Source organism: Anopheles stephensi, chromosome 3 (genome assembly GCF_013141755.1).
Source record: "Anopheles stephensi strain Indian chromosome 3, UCI_ANSTEP_V1.0, whole genome shotgun sequence".
Lineage (NCBI taxonomy): Eukaryota > Metazoa > Arthropoda > Insecta > Diptera > Culicidae > Anopheles > Anopheles stephensi.
This window is the reverse complement of record NC_050203.1, coordinates 60,105,748-60,119,431: the sequence shown is the minus strand read 5'-3', so window position 1 is coordinate 60,119,431 and position 13,684 is coordinate 60,105,748. Positions and strand designations below refer to the sequence as shown.

General features: G+C 42.9%; 1 protein-coding gene across 2 annotated transcripts in view; it reads right to left on the bottom strand.

Moving 5' to 3' along the window:
* LOC118509848 (protein dimmed-like) overlaps positions 1–6,516 on the bottom strand; it is a 50,125-nt gene extending 43,609 nt beyond the window's left edge. For both annotated transcript variants that reach the window (XM_036051047.1, XM_036051049.1), the window contains exon 1: positions 5,456–6,516. The gene's annotated coding sequence lies outside the window, so the exon portion shown is untranslated. The remainder of the gene's footprint in view (positions 1–5,455) is intronic.
* Between the last annotated feature and the right edge of the window lie 7,168 nt (positions 6,517–13,684).

Genomic DNA, 13,684 nt, shown 5'->3' with positions numbered 1-13,684 from the left:
ACTCGTGCGTGGTGATTGGAGCCAAGTGTTTGGTGTGTTCTGCTTGTAGAAAACAAGAAAACAGACAGTGTCCCACCCCAACACCACAAACCACCTGTCGATACATCGTTACACATCCGTTTGCAATATCACCCGGAAGGCAGACAGCGCGCAGGCAATTGCGGAACAGCGGGACAAATCATGCCATCGTACAAAATTCACTTTCGAAATCAAACGTCTCGTCAAGAAGATGACTGGCTCGGTGACTACAGCGAGTCAGCCTGCTAGCCAACCACGAGTTCTAGAGTTCATCAGATATGTTGTCATTTTTTCCTGGAGGTGGAGAAGTCCATGGGGCGACAGTGGAGCTACCATGATTCCGAGAACGACACCAAAAATGCCAACGACAACATTTTCTCGTCATCTTTTACTTGCCCAAACCTCCGACAGGTTCCGTCCCCACAATCACTATCGCCATTGCTGACGTACGCACAGACACAAGTGTCTTTCGTTGTGTGATGTATGGTTTATGAAAATCATATCAACATGATTTGATACTTCCTGCGTATTTGCAGCGCGCCGAAGAATTTCTTTATCGTTTCCGGCTAAACTCGCCGCTCGAGGAAAAACATGAATGCAGCGGAATTGGGTTGAGGTCGATATCAATTGACATTTGTAAGCTCTTTGGATTGGGGAAATAAACGTTTAAACATTCTACGGGAAGTAAACGTTTTTAACCAAAAATTTAGAAATAAATAAGAAAAAATAATCCAAACAGTTGCAATACAATGAAAAGTCATCTTATTGTACTATTAATTTAACTAACAATTGGTATTTTAATTCGTTCTGATTTGGCTTGAAGAAAGAACGAAGTATATGCGCCTAACGATTAGGCAATTCGCATAACATCAATTCAAATTATTTGTGAGTCGTTCCTGGAAAGCCGTTGGCCGTTCTTACGATTTTATTTTCTATATCTATAATATTTATATACTTTTAACGAACTCTTTTTGTATTTGTAGTCATTTATATTTTTATATTTCGAGTTTAAAAAAACGCAAAACATGACTTTAAAAAAATCAGTGAAGAATGTAATATAAGAAAACGATCCGAACTGATGTGTTATGATAGTGCTGAATTATAATAAACTTTCTGAAAAATTTAAACATTGAGGTGAACGTTTTAAATTAGAAAAGAATATCACTAGCGCCAAGAAGCCAAGGAACTGTTATTTTTATCTAATATTTTTGCTGTATAAAAAACTTTCACTTTTCACATACGTCTAGACACATGAACTGGCACCGTTTGACAAATGTGAGTATATTTATGCCAAGCTTCAGCCAAGAATGTCATATCGCACAGACGCTCCATAGCTCATGTAATATTTCGTTAGAACATCCTGGTCCCATTCATCGGATCCCTTTTGTCACCTAGACACTCTTATTGAAAAGCTACAAAATGATAAGCTATCAACAGGATGACGTAAATTCCAAAATATCCTTCTTCCGACAGTCGACGCGTCGGAGAAATTCTTAACCAACCCGTCCCGACCTCACTCCAACTGTACGCGTGCTGAAGTTCCAGCACGGATATCAGCTTGCTAAACGTGTTAACTCCACCAGTACATAGCTTCTGATACTGCACCATCATCACCATCATCACCATAATCATCTGCGTATCTTTTGTCAGAATGTCTCCTTAGCGTTCTGGTGAATGTGGTGTGTGTGTGTGTCTGTCCCTTGAAGATGTCACACGGAAGGACGCACACAATGGCCTCACTCAATCAGTCCCCTTTCTCCGCCCGGCGGTGAAGGGAAATTGGTTGGCAAGAGATCGCAAATGTGAACATATGCGCCCATGGCGTGGCGGGTTCGTTCTCCTTTCCTTTCCCCACGCACCCGCTCGCTGACCTTCCGAAAGTGAAGGAGGTCGACGTCTACGGTTCTTGCAACCTTCGTTCCCGGACCGGGCCACCAGCATTTGCAGTACCGACTCTGTGTGTGTGTGTCGTTGATGGAGTAATGATACAAATTTGAAAATATGACTCAATTTATCTTATTCCTCTTTCTTCTCGGCATCAGGCGCTTCTAGCTTTATCGCTTCGAGCGCTTCCTCTCCGGTGGTTTAGAATAGCCACGGCTTCACTTTGATTGTACGTCGATCGTTGGGGCTAGAGGAAATGCCAGGCCTGGGCAACGGGGCACTAGACTAAGGAGAAGATGTTGCGATTCCGTGGGTCAAACACCAGGTTGGGGTGGACATTTCTTTTCTCCACCGTAAAACAAACCTACATTCCACCGCTCTTGACAGGGAACACTCGGTGAACACGGTCGGCTCACGGAGATCTCAAAAGTGTATCTATATATATTATGTTATTCTTTCTGTCGTTCGCTGCCTCCACGTCTCCTGCCTGCAAGTGCACGATTTTTACAACTTGAAAAAGTTTTTACTTGAAGAACCATTTCCATCTTCCGGGACCAACCCGGACCCGGCATCGATGGTCTCGGTTTTTTGAGAGGTTTTCCTGATGGGCAAAAGTTTTCGCGCTAGCTTTATTTTATTTCCCCCATTCAGGCGTGTTTTATTTCACACCTCGCGCTTCATTCTGCGTTCCTCATTCGGGGGGAAAATAGCTTGAAGTTGCGAGACTGGCGAGTAAGAGTGAAGAATAGGGCTATAGTAGGAAACACAAGTTTCTGTTCGATGCAGTGCAGCAGTGGCCAACGTTTTGATAAGAAGACTTCAAAGCACGGAACTTAAAAGTGCAACAGATGTACCTTTAAATAAGCTTAGCAATGGTTTGAATTTCGATGCAGGGAGATAGATTCGTATTTGATATACGTGCGTAGTTTAGGATGCAACAGGAACAAAATTCCACAACATCATCAAAGTTGTTACAAAATTAGGACAGAGTTCAGTTGTACCTTTAAATTGTCCACTTCCTGTTTGAACAGTGTTCGACTTGGAAACTCTGTATGGTTTAAGATCCAATCGGTTTTTCAATATTTTAAGCATTGACTAAGAAGTGAATCGTTCGACATAATTTTCTTCTTTTTGATTCACATCTCCCTCTATATTAGTTCAATCAAAATAAAGTAGCAAAGACTTGCTTTGAAATCATTTAATATTTTATTAAGTATACTTGCAAATATCTAGTTCAGTATCTGTACATTCCATTCGACAGTACGCATTAGAAAAGCTACATTTTTGTCCAAAGTCCTAAAAATTTCCGTCCTTATTTAGAATAAACCTTTCGCTTAGACCATTCGCCTCAAATGCTAATGAGAACACGATAAACTACCCCAGTATCGTGAGGCGTACAATCAACACGCAAAAACTGGCTGTCCACTGTCTACGCCAAAAACCCGCCACGACTCGAGCAGCACTTAATTAACTTTTCCGTTCTGACAGAATAACAAATGAATGGTTACGTCCCGAAGAAGCCAGCCCGTCCCCCCTTAACCACAACACGCCACGGCATGTCCTTCCACCTGAGTGTGTGTGTGTGTGCGTGCGAGCGTGAGAATAACCTTTTCGGAAAATCTTCCAACAGTTCAACAGCAGCGAGACACAATTCTACGTCACGGCCGCACGCTAGGACACGGATCAGACACAGCTCCTAAATGCAAAGACGATGACTCAGGGAATGTCATCCCCAAAGCTTGACGATGATCCACGCTTTCTCGCACATAAAAACCGAACCACGAGCGAAGGGCTGCTAATGTGGGTTAGCCTGCCGAAGAATACTAATTATATAGGATGAGGCTAATGATGGGCCACAATCGTACCCGGTGCTGTACTGTACTGCAATTATTTAGCGTTCTTGGCGAATGAGGCGAGGAAAAATTAATTTAAGAGACATCAGTCGTATGGAGGACTATGGAGACGAAAAAGGGAGAAAAAATGTTATTTATCATTCTGCTGAGGTATGTCTTAATCAGCGCAAACGTGAGCGAGGTTTGATGATATTGCTGTCAGCTATTAATAGGATATGATATTGGAGTGCATGATACGTAGGAAACAGGGTAATTGGTTGGTGCATTTTTAATGACACTCAGATTTAAATATCGGTTATCGGGCATCGGTTAATGCATTGAATTTTCTTCTTCTCTATATCTTTCATCTATTCTTTCGATTTCTTCTTGACATTAGAATTCTATGATCCATTGTCAGACTTTAACTAATTTTCCCTTAGGACTTGTTTCATATTTTCAAGAAGTTTTCGTATTAGAGGTTATAGCTTATTGAAGAGTGTATGGAGTTTTAGTTTGATGAATGAGAGTTTTTCTGTTATTTTAGAATTTAAATTGTAAATAAAAGTAAGGCTTAAAGACATTTTTGGACGGTTTTATTAACGAATAATAAAATAATTGTTCCAGTGCTAAAGTACTAGATTTTTGACTCCAGTTGTTTGTTGAACAATTTTTCTTTCAAACGAAAGTTTTAAAACACATAAAAAGGTCAATATTCGTCGAATGAAAAGGAAAGATAAAATAAACCAATACAACAAACCAAACTGCTGCGCTGCATCGAAAAACGTTCAATCCCTGTTTCAAAACACTTTCCAATGGCAAGCACGTGCCATCGTGCCATCGGATGGATGGATAAATCTCGCCCCCTTGCACAATCTGCAAATCGAGAATGAAATCTTCTCCAGGTGAGCAATTCAATCGTGCCGGACAACCCGGACAACCATGCCACTTTAGAACCGTCAGGTGAAACTTCCCTCCGTTGTTCTGCCAACGTTGCACGATGTGGCGAATTAATTATTATTTATGCAGACACCGGCGCCTTCCCCAAGCGAAGGCGAAAGTTCTTAAGCCCAATATCACGTGCACGGCAGCAGCGCAAAGCAAAGCAGACAGGGCAGATAACAAAAGGGATGACCTTTCTTATGCAGCAACAGCACCGAGAGCACGTACCCGAAGGAAGAACCAAATTAAGCACACCCGAACTGCACCTGCTTTACGCTGCCGGGCTCACCTGGCTTGGAAGATGTTTCGAAAATCGCGATAGCGAAGCAAGCGTGACCATTTTCCAAACAAACGCTCCGGCTGGATAGCACGACGCTCCCTGTGTGTTTATTGGAAAGTTCTGGTCAAAGTAAATTGCTTTCAGTTAAATTGCATTCCACAAAACCCGGTCCGTGGCCCTGACGCGATGCAGCTGCGTGCTACAATAGCGGGAATGTATCTCGGCCGGGACCATAAAGCATCAACCTCCTACGGTTGGCCGAGCCATCTTAGGTTAAGCGAATAAGAGGTTCTTATGTCACCTGGTGTTAAGATGTGCTCCTGCCTAGTTTCCCACACACACACACACACACAGTCCGACGCAGTCGGTGGACCGTAACGCTGTAAACTGTACTATGCGGCACCTTTTTGAACTCAGGTGCAACCATAAGTAGAAGGTGTGAAGAAACCAAAAAAGAAGATGGATATAAAAAAAAAACAACATCCAAATCCCCATATCCTACCTCGCCTTTTTGCACTATCACATCACAGTGATGGCATCGTCTCTGGTGCGGGATCGTGCCGTTGTCTGTTGCTTCGCGTTGAATGAGAATAGTGTGTAGAAAGCAGGGACGCTTCCACCGCGTTGTCACCGCGCTCAAGTTGGAGGAAATTATCTAATTAGCAGTTTAATTTATTAATGGAAAACTCTCGCTCTGCCACTTCACTAAACACCTGCACCGAGGCCTGTCGGGCGATAGTTGGTAAGTGCTCGGGCAAAGGCTGAGCAACACTGGCAACCACCTCTGACACTAAGGACTCGTCGGAATCTTTTCGAGGATCTCTCGAAGCCGGAAAGGAGGATGAGTTTGGGTGGGTGCTCTTTCGCTAATATGTGGCGCGCAATTGAGCGGGATAGAATCACAAAACACACACACATACACACAAACACAAGAATGTTGGAAATGCATGCACGTATGCCGACCACCCAGAGCTCACGTTCTAATTGGCATTGGAGTCACAGAGTTCCAGCAGTCAAAGTTCTGCATCAGTCCTCTAATTGAACGGAGTGTGCCCTGCGAGGCATCCGGCTTCTGGGAAGAATCACTTGCTAAAAGTTTTCCAAAGTTACCATGGAAACTTCACCTTTCCTGGCACTGCTAAATTGTTGTTCACTGCACTTCACTACACCGAGTTCGAGTCCGAAGGTGCGTCAGGCCTAGAACCTGTTGAATCACGTACGTTCTCAGCAACAGGTACCCCCGCATTAACAACACTGCACTCGATAAGATTCCGCTCCAATGTCCATCATAATCGAGTAATCCGAAACTCACACACGTTATGGATCCGCCTGCACCTGCGGGATAAGCCCAGCCACCTGTCCAAAAATTGTCCGATAATTGAATCGACGCACGAATCGACACCTTAGCTCACCACCGACCGAGTACCGTGGCACCGAACGTTGAACCGGATATTGATCGAGATGTGCAACAGGCAACTGTTGGACGCGTACTGAACCGAACGGTACCATCCAAAGAAGCAACACGTAGCACCATCATCCCGTCGTCGTGCAGTTCTATCTACCTTCCGCTTACCAACGCACCCACCACGTCACGCCACACCAGACCAACGGACAGCACCTAAACAACAACCCGAACAACAAGGCGGGCACGAAGCGTGAAGCGTCTTCCACCCGCAGGGGTAGATTCTATGTTCGCAACAGGTTCTCGAGCAGTGTCCTTCGTGTGCGTCCTCTCCGTTTCCGTTCTCGGGCTTTTGGAGAGTTTGTCCCATACCCGTTGTGGAGATACATTGCGCGTCAATGAAAAACCGCCGACAGACGCCGATGCCCGCCCGAACCGCCATGCTCACCTAACTTGTCGTAACCGAACTTGTTGCTTTGCCTGTTGCTTCGGGTACGGACTTCGGGCTTTTGGGTGGTAAGCCAGCGTACACGAACCGAGCCGCGATGCGTTCTTTCCACCGGTTCCGGTTCGAGCACTGTCGTGAACCACACTGTATTGGTGTAGAGGTGAGATAGAGATGGATTGGTGCGCTCGCACTCATCTCACCAGCAACTTGGTTCGCGAGAAAGAGCGCACACTATTTCCCTACCATGACAGTGCTAGACTGCTCTGCTCTTACCCTCGCAAGGCTACTTGATACGAGAACGCTTTTGCAGAAACTTGGTTTGCTCCACGTTTGCTGCCGCGATAGGGAAGCTACCGTCCACCCACGGTCACTGCCAGCATAAGCATAAGCGCTTATGTGGTGGCTTATGCGTGGGAATAACTGCGGTATTTTTGGCGGTCTGCATGGGACAGTCGTCGGCGTGCATCGTGGATTATTTCGCGGTCGCTGTCGACGAGCGACCAGGCGTCTCCACCGAGTTAAGGAAGTTGGGATGAAGATTTTTCTGAAGCAAACAGAAAAAAACAACTGAAAACGATGACGTATTGGACAAACTTGTGGAGAGTTTTATGTTTGGTGATTTGGCAGTGTTCGAAGTAGACTTTTTGAGAATTTTTTCGTTTTTAAATTGGTTGATCATTATTTTTTTTCAGGAGTTTCATGAGCCAGATAAAGGATTTCTTCAAACTTCATTATTTATGCTAAATGTGCTATCTTTTTCTTTTAAAAAATCTTTTAATTCCAAGAAAATATGGCTTATCAGTCCATATCACTATAATATCCGAATTGTAAGCTAGTATGATTGAGGTTTTAAACATATTTTATCTCACTTTTAAGCAACAGCACAGCCATTCTTTTATGCATTACTATAAGTAAGAGTAAGCCATACAGCCGGGCCGCTCTAATGGATTAATACATAAGCATGATTAAAGTTGTGTTCTACCCATGCAAGAATGGCTGAATCAACATTGCCCTAAAACATATCGGATTTTACACCAAAATTATACATAAAAATCACAAAAAAAAATCATTGTTTAAATTCTAAGAACCATCGAACAGGCAATAACATCCTCATCATCCAAAAATCCTTCCCGTAAGGATTCAAATGACACTCGACTTTCTGCACGTTCTCGAACCGAGATTGAATTCTAGCCATCGTTCAAACGAACCTCCCTCTCGAACAGCAATCGAATCGTCGGAGGCCTATCGTCTTACGACCCACGCCGGTTCCGATGCTGATCGAAGTCGCACACGTCGTACGTAAGCCACCAAGCGCCTCCTTCTGAATGTTCTGAAGGGTGTCTGCCTTTTGCCGTGCCGTGCTCCCCCTGCGCTCCGGTTCTCGATCGAACGGTCGAGAGGACCGCCTTGGTTCCAGGCATGCTAACGCCAACGCAACAGGCGCGAACGCCAACAATTCTGTGACAGCACGCAAACGAAACACGAACACTGGCGACACAAACGCACGCATCGTTCGGGTTTTTTCCCCTTCGTACGAACCCTCGTTCTTTTGGGTGGGAAAAGCCAGCATCCGAACGAATGTTAACCGATTCGAAGCATTGCGGAAGGAATGCTGGCACAATGTACGACAGTCCGTTGTCGGTTGCAATGCGAGCAAGGAATGTGATTTTGCGTTCGAATCGGCTCGGCAAAGCAAATCGCAAAAGCGCCGTAATGTAGGCAACCAGCATCACGCACCATCGATGCAACAAGTATAGAACACGCGAAGGACATTCTTTGCATGTGGAATGTTTTCTTGCTTTGCTTCGAGAACGGCGCGTTATGCTACCAGTGGTCTGGGCCCCGAACGACGTGGCATAATAACGATAATGTGACACGAGAATGTAATAAAATCTTATCGAACGTTTGGCCTGTTTTTACACGCCTCGTGCCGTTCTGTGGGGTTCTACTTTTGTTGTGGTTGAGTTTTTTTTCTTCCTGTTTTGCTTCCCTTTTTTTCTCCCCCTATCAACGCTATTTTGATAAGGGTGTTTTTGCTGAATCGTTCCCCGTGCTGTGACGGTGGTATAATCTTATCTACCCGCACCAGGAGGGAGGAAAAGGAAAAACAGCAAATAAAAAACTAGTGGATAGTAAAGCAATTTTCGCGCTGCTAAGCTTGTAGCGAGTTTTGTTTTTGACGGATAAAGAACATTATGGCGTAAAATAATTGCACATTTAAACTTTAAAAGCGTTTCAAAAAATGAAAGCAGCTATAGCAGATCGTTTTAAATGACAAATATTGTTAAACATTATTGAGTGATTTTTTCTAAATTCTCATAAACTTGAGCTTTAATTACAGCTATTTTATAATTTCATTTTTATAATCTTATGAAATTCATTACAAATTATTTAACAAAAAGAGGTCGCCGAGAAAAGATTTTTTTCTGACTACAAGAACAAACATTGAAATAAACTTACTCGCGAAGATAAATTGTATTTTACATACGTAAAGCGTTTTTGTGTTATTTTTTTCAGCAACTAAAGCGAAAAGAAACACTTCATCACTGTTCATCGAGCGTTGCTTTCTACAGGAATACAATTTAAATAAAAAAGGTACGTTTCAACGGCATGCCGTTCTGTACGGCGGATCGGCACCACAATAGCGACGTGGGTCTGGTCGTGGGATTCTTCGGACCGGCCCGGACCGGACGACGTTCGTACGCTTCCCGAAAACCCTACACGGAAGCTGCCCAGAACAGAGAAACAACATTAAAATTAGAAACGTTTACTCAGCGGGTGTCCTTTGCTCCGTTTTCTTGTCCGAGCACGGGCTGAGGCTGCTGCCGCTGCTGCCGGCACGGTAGACAGGAAGTCATGCCGTGAGTTTCATCATGGGAATGACGAAGGTTCTTCACCGCGTGCATTTCACTGCACCGACGTCTCTCGGTACGGCCACACCGGGAACGGCTTGGGAAAAGCTCCCGAGGACGAATGGAAGCGAAGAACACGCATAACACGGCCACTCACGACCATATTGACAAGCTGTTTGCGTTTGGTGGTGGTGCGGCAGCAATTGAAATAGCTACCGGCGTATTGAACGGTCGTACGAAATACGTCAGACTGGGTCAGTCGAAGTGGCCATGTCGCGTGTTTAAAGTGTACAGCTGTAGCGTGTGTAGTGCATCGAATGAAACTATTCCAGCTTGAAAGGGAGTAAGTGCGAGAGGTCATTGGTCGGGAAAGGCGTTTTGGAATGGTGCAGAATTTAGACACATTTGCTATTTGAGGAAATTCGCGAGAATCGAAATCGTATTACTTGTTGGCAGATTGAAATGTGGCCAAGTAGTTTAGACTTCTAGTAAGATTGCTGCTTTTAGAAGAATGATTTGTTCCAGTGGAAATAAAATTAGAAAAAAACATGAATATTTGAAGTTTTTCTAAAAAATAGGGAAAAAAGCCTTAAACTAAATAATGATCTCGATCGCATGCCATTTTGGCTTTTGAGAAAAAAGATAAGATAAGAAAAAAAATGTGATAAATTCCACCAGGAAACTTATTGCTACTTTAATAAAGAAACAACTTTAAATTTAGGATTATTTGTGTGGCTGATGATAAACTTAAATACTTATTTACTGGGAGATACTTAACCACCAGGAAAGGATAGGATTATGATACCAATTTAGGAATGATATTTTTATTCCCCAACATATATCCAGACTTTTAAAAGACGTCCCAGCGTGGGAACTTTCATAGGCAAAATGTCTCCTAGCCAATGTGCATTATACTCTATTAACTCAGTTTCAAGCAATATCGCCTGCCTTTTGTTGAATTCGTGTCATTTTCAAATACACAAAGTAGAAAAAAGGTGAATTCAAGAATATGAGCATGAAGTTGAATTTAATCACTTCAAAGCAAAGAATTCTAAATTCCATAATTTAATGACCAAATTCCATAATTAAAATTACCAATGTGGAATATAAGAATCTCCTAGTGAAACTCCGAGGAACGACCGAATAGCTTTAAGGATCATCATCATTATATGAATATACAATTATATTAAGCAAGAGAAAATATCATAAAAATGCCCTAAAACTGGATATATAACGTTTTTTTAACCAAAATTATACAAGAAAGGAGAGAATATGGTTGTAGCCAGCCTGATATTCAATCCATTTTGAAATCCGGATTTTTTTAATGACAATGTCTTAAAGATAAAATTTTAATTTTCTATAAATGCCACAATCTAACTGTGCTTTAGAAAGAGTCCAATTGATTGGATTGTGTTTTAAATTGAAAATAGACAAAAATGCATGGAGCAAGGATAAACAGTATCTTAGAATAGAAAATGCAAGCTCATTTGGTAACTCTTTTCCTATATTTAATGTTCTTAAAAAATTTCAAATATGTAATGATTTGTATCTCTCATGCATAGCAAAAGCTTGAACATGCATAATCTCGACCGACTTTCCACACAAATATTTAAAATCTAATATTGAACGATAAAAACTTATTACCAAATGAGTGCGCAAGCAAGGGTTTCACACGTGTCTAACCTCGCCCTCTGGCACCTAGTACTTCAGCTGCTCTGTCAACAGGAGGATTTGCCGTCGATCCGTCCTAGATCTGCAGCACCGGATACCAAATGTGAACGGACAGCATTACCGAACAACCGGTGGTAAACATGCCACCATCGACATCGCATCGAAGCGATGAAAAAACGATGCTGATGATTAAACTTTTCGTTACAGCGCTGCTACTGGCGCTGTCTGCACGGGGTGAAGTCCATCGAAAACGGGAACAGAAGCTGACATTTAAATACGCCGGTGAAGCAGGTGAAACGGAAATGCACTAAATGCAAATAAGCCAACGTTTGTCGATTATAAGGGTCTGCCGGTGCTAGTACATTAGCTCCGGAGTAGAAAAGAGGGAACAAGATATCGAAAGGGTGCGAAAGTTCGTTGGCCGCTTGCACAGGGAGAGTTTTTTGTATGGTACATTCATCCGGGACTGGTACAAATGTAAATTTACTTCACATCCAAACGACTCACATGTAGTAAAACTCTCGTAAACAGGATTAGGCTACCTTATGACGGAAGCGGATACGTTCAACTCAGACGATAGAATACGATAGTGCCGGAATGTTTGTTCCCCAAGATAGTGGCTTTCCGTACGCTTTAAAGAAAGGGGAAAAATAATAAAACAATAAACGAATAAAGCGTTTACCGACTTGTGGTGTTTCATGGGTGTGTGTGCATGATGAGGAAAACAAATACAGAACTCTCGTATCACTCGGGTGTACCAATCCGTGTTGATTTTAATCAAAGAAAACCACCAATCCGTCCATCGTGTCCATCGTATGTGCTCAAGGTAATTCAGAATGCGGATGGAAATTAATTGCTCCAAACTGTGGATCTTTTTATCGGTTTTACATAAAAAAGCAGAAAAACCAAATCCCTTTTAGTCCCAGAGACAGAAAAAGCAACAAGCTCATCACCGCTCAGCACCGCGTTCAGTGTACGGCGGCGCACGCTGTATCGATAGCAATAAATTGATGCTAACTGTGTGCAGCGACGAGCGATAACCGTCCACCGGTGGCCGATGATTGCTGATAGGCGAAATGATAGATATGGTCGTATTTTCCTGCAACCATAACCACTTTTCGCTGGCCCTCCCACCCCCACAACAGCACAACTGACTGACTTACGATGCCCGGTTTCCCCCCTCTGTTTTTCTCGCAGACGTTCTGAAGGGTACCTGCATGGTACGCGCTATTTGCAGGTGCAATCTCGTGCGAAGGTAAACACGCCGGCGAGGAAAACCCGCACCAAGGGTTTGCGTTGTCGCTTATCGATACGTTTACGTCATTTGTAGTGATAAGCGCGTTTAGAATGTGTGATGTATGGGGTTGGTGTAGAGCTGGGTTTTACGAAATTACGATCGATCGTGGTAGAACAAGTGACAGATGGTCGGCGGGAAAATGGAAAGCGTGTTTTATTGGGAGTATTCAGTGAGCAATGAAATTAATTTAAAAATTGTATTTCCCGATAATGCTTGATTTGTGATTGTATTGGCCTTAATGTTAAAAACGCCTAAATGTATGCAATTTTTTAGTTCGGAGTGTATTTCATTCCAAAAAATTATGTTGTCTCGATATTTAAAACAATAATCAAATTTGATATAGTGTTAACGATAGGGACGAAATAGAAGAAGTGTAATGATTAAATGAACTAATACGATTTTTTTGCAATATGATAAATTATATGAAAAAAAAATACTTTTGCAGATTACACCAACAATCAGATTAAGCAAACACCTTTATCCTGCATAGCCAATACAATTCACAACTCGTAAAAACTATCCAGCCAAACGAGCCCGTTTTATCGACACACACATATGTAGCTGGCAACTTTTAGCTAGCCCCGTCCAACCACCTTTTAACCAAAGTTAAGGGCAACGTATTTAAGCGCATAAACTTTCAATCCCACATATGTATTCAAATTATCACATTCCCAAACACCGGCCACCTTACTGTGACGGTAGGTTACAGTAGTAATCCAACCGCACCGTACGACAAACGAAAGTGGCCAACGGTGGTAGCGTTACTTTGCCAAACTGATTTGCATCTTTTAAGCGTTGGTCTTGTTGGTGGGGTTGTAAACTTATCGGACGAAAAACTCCTCAAAGTAACCGATATCCAAAACCCTTCCACAGTAATAGCCAACGTGGGGAAGCCGGGGGAGTGGAACATAAGCGGGGAAACGTTAGGGAAAATTAAATTGAACCAAAATCCGAGCGAAAGTTACTTCGAAAATCTCGACCAGCGACAAAACTGCGTCTGTTTCGTTCGTTTCGGAATTTACCTTCAGGGCGGTGAGCTGGTGGAAATTGGCTGAACAGAT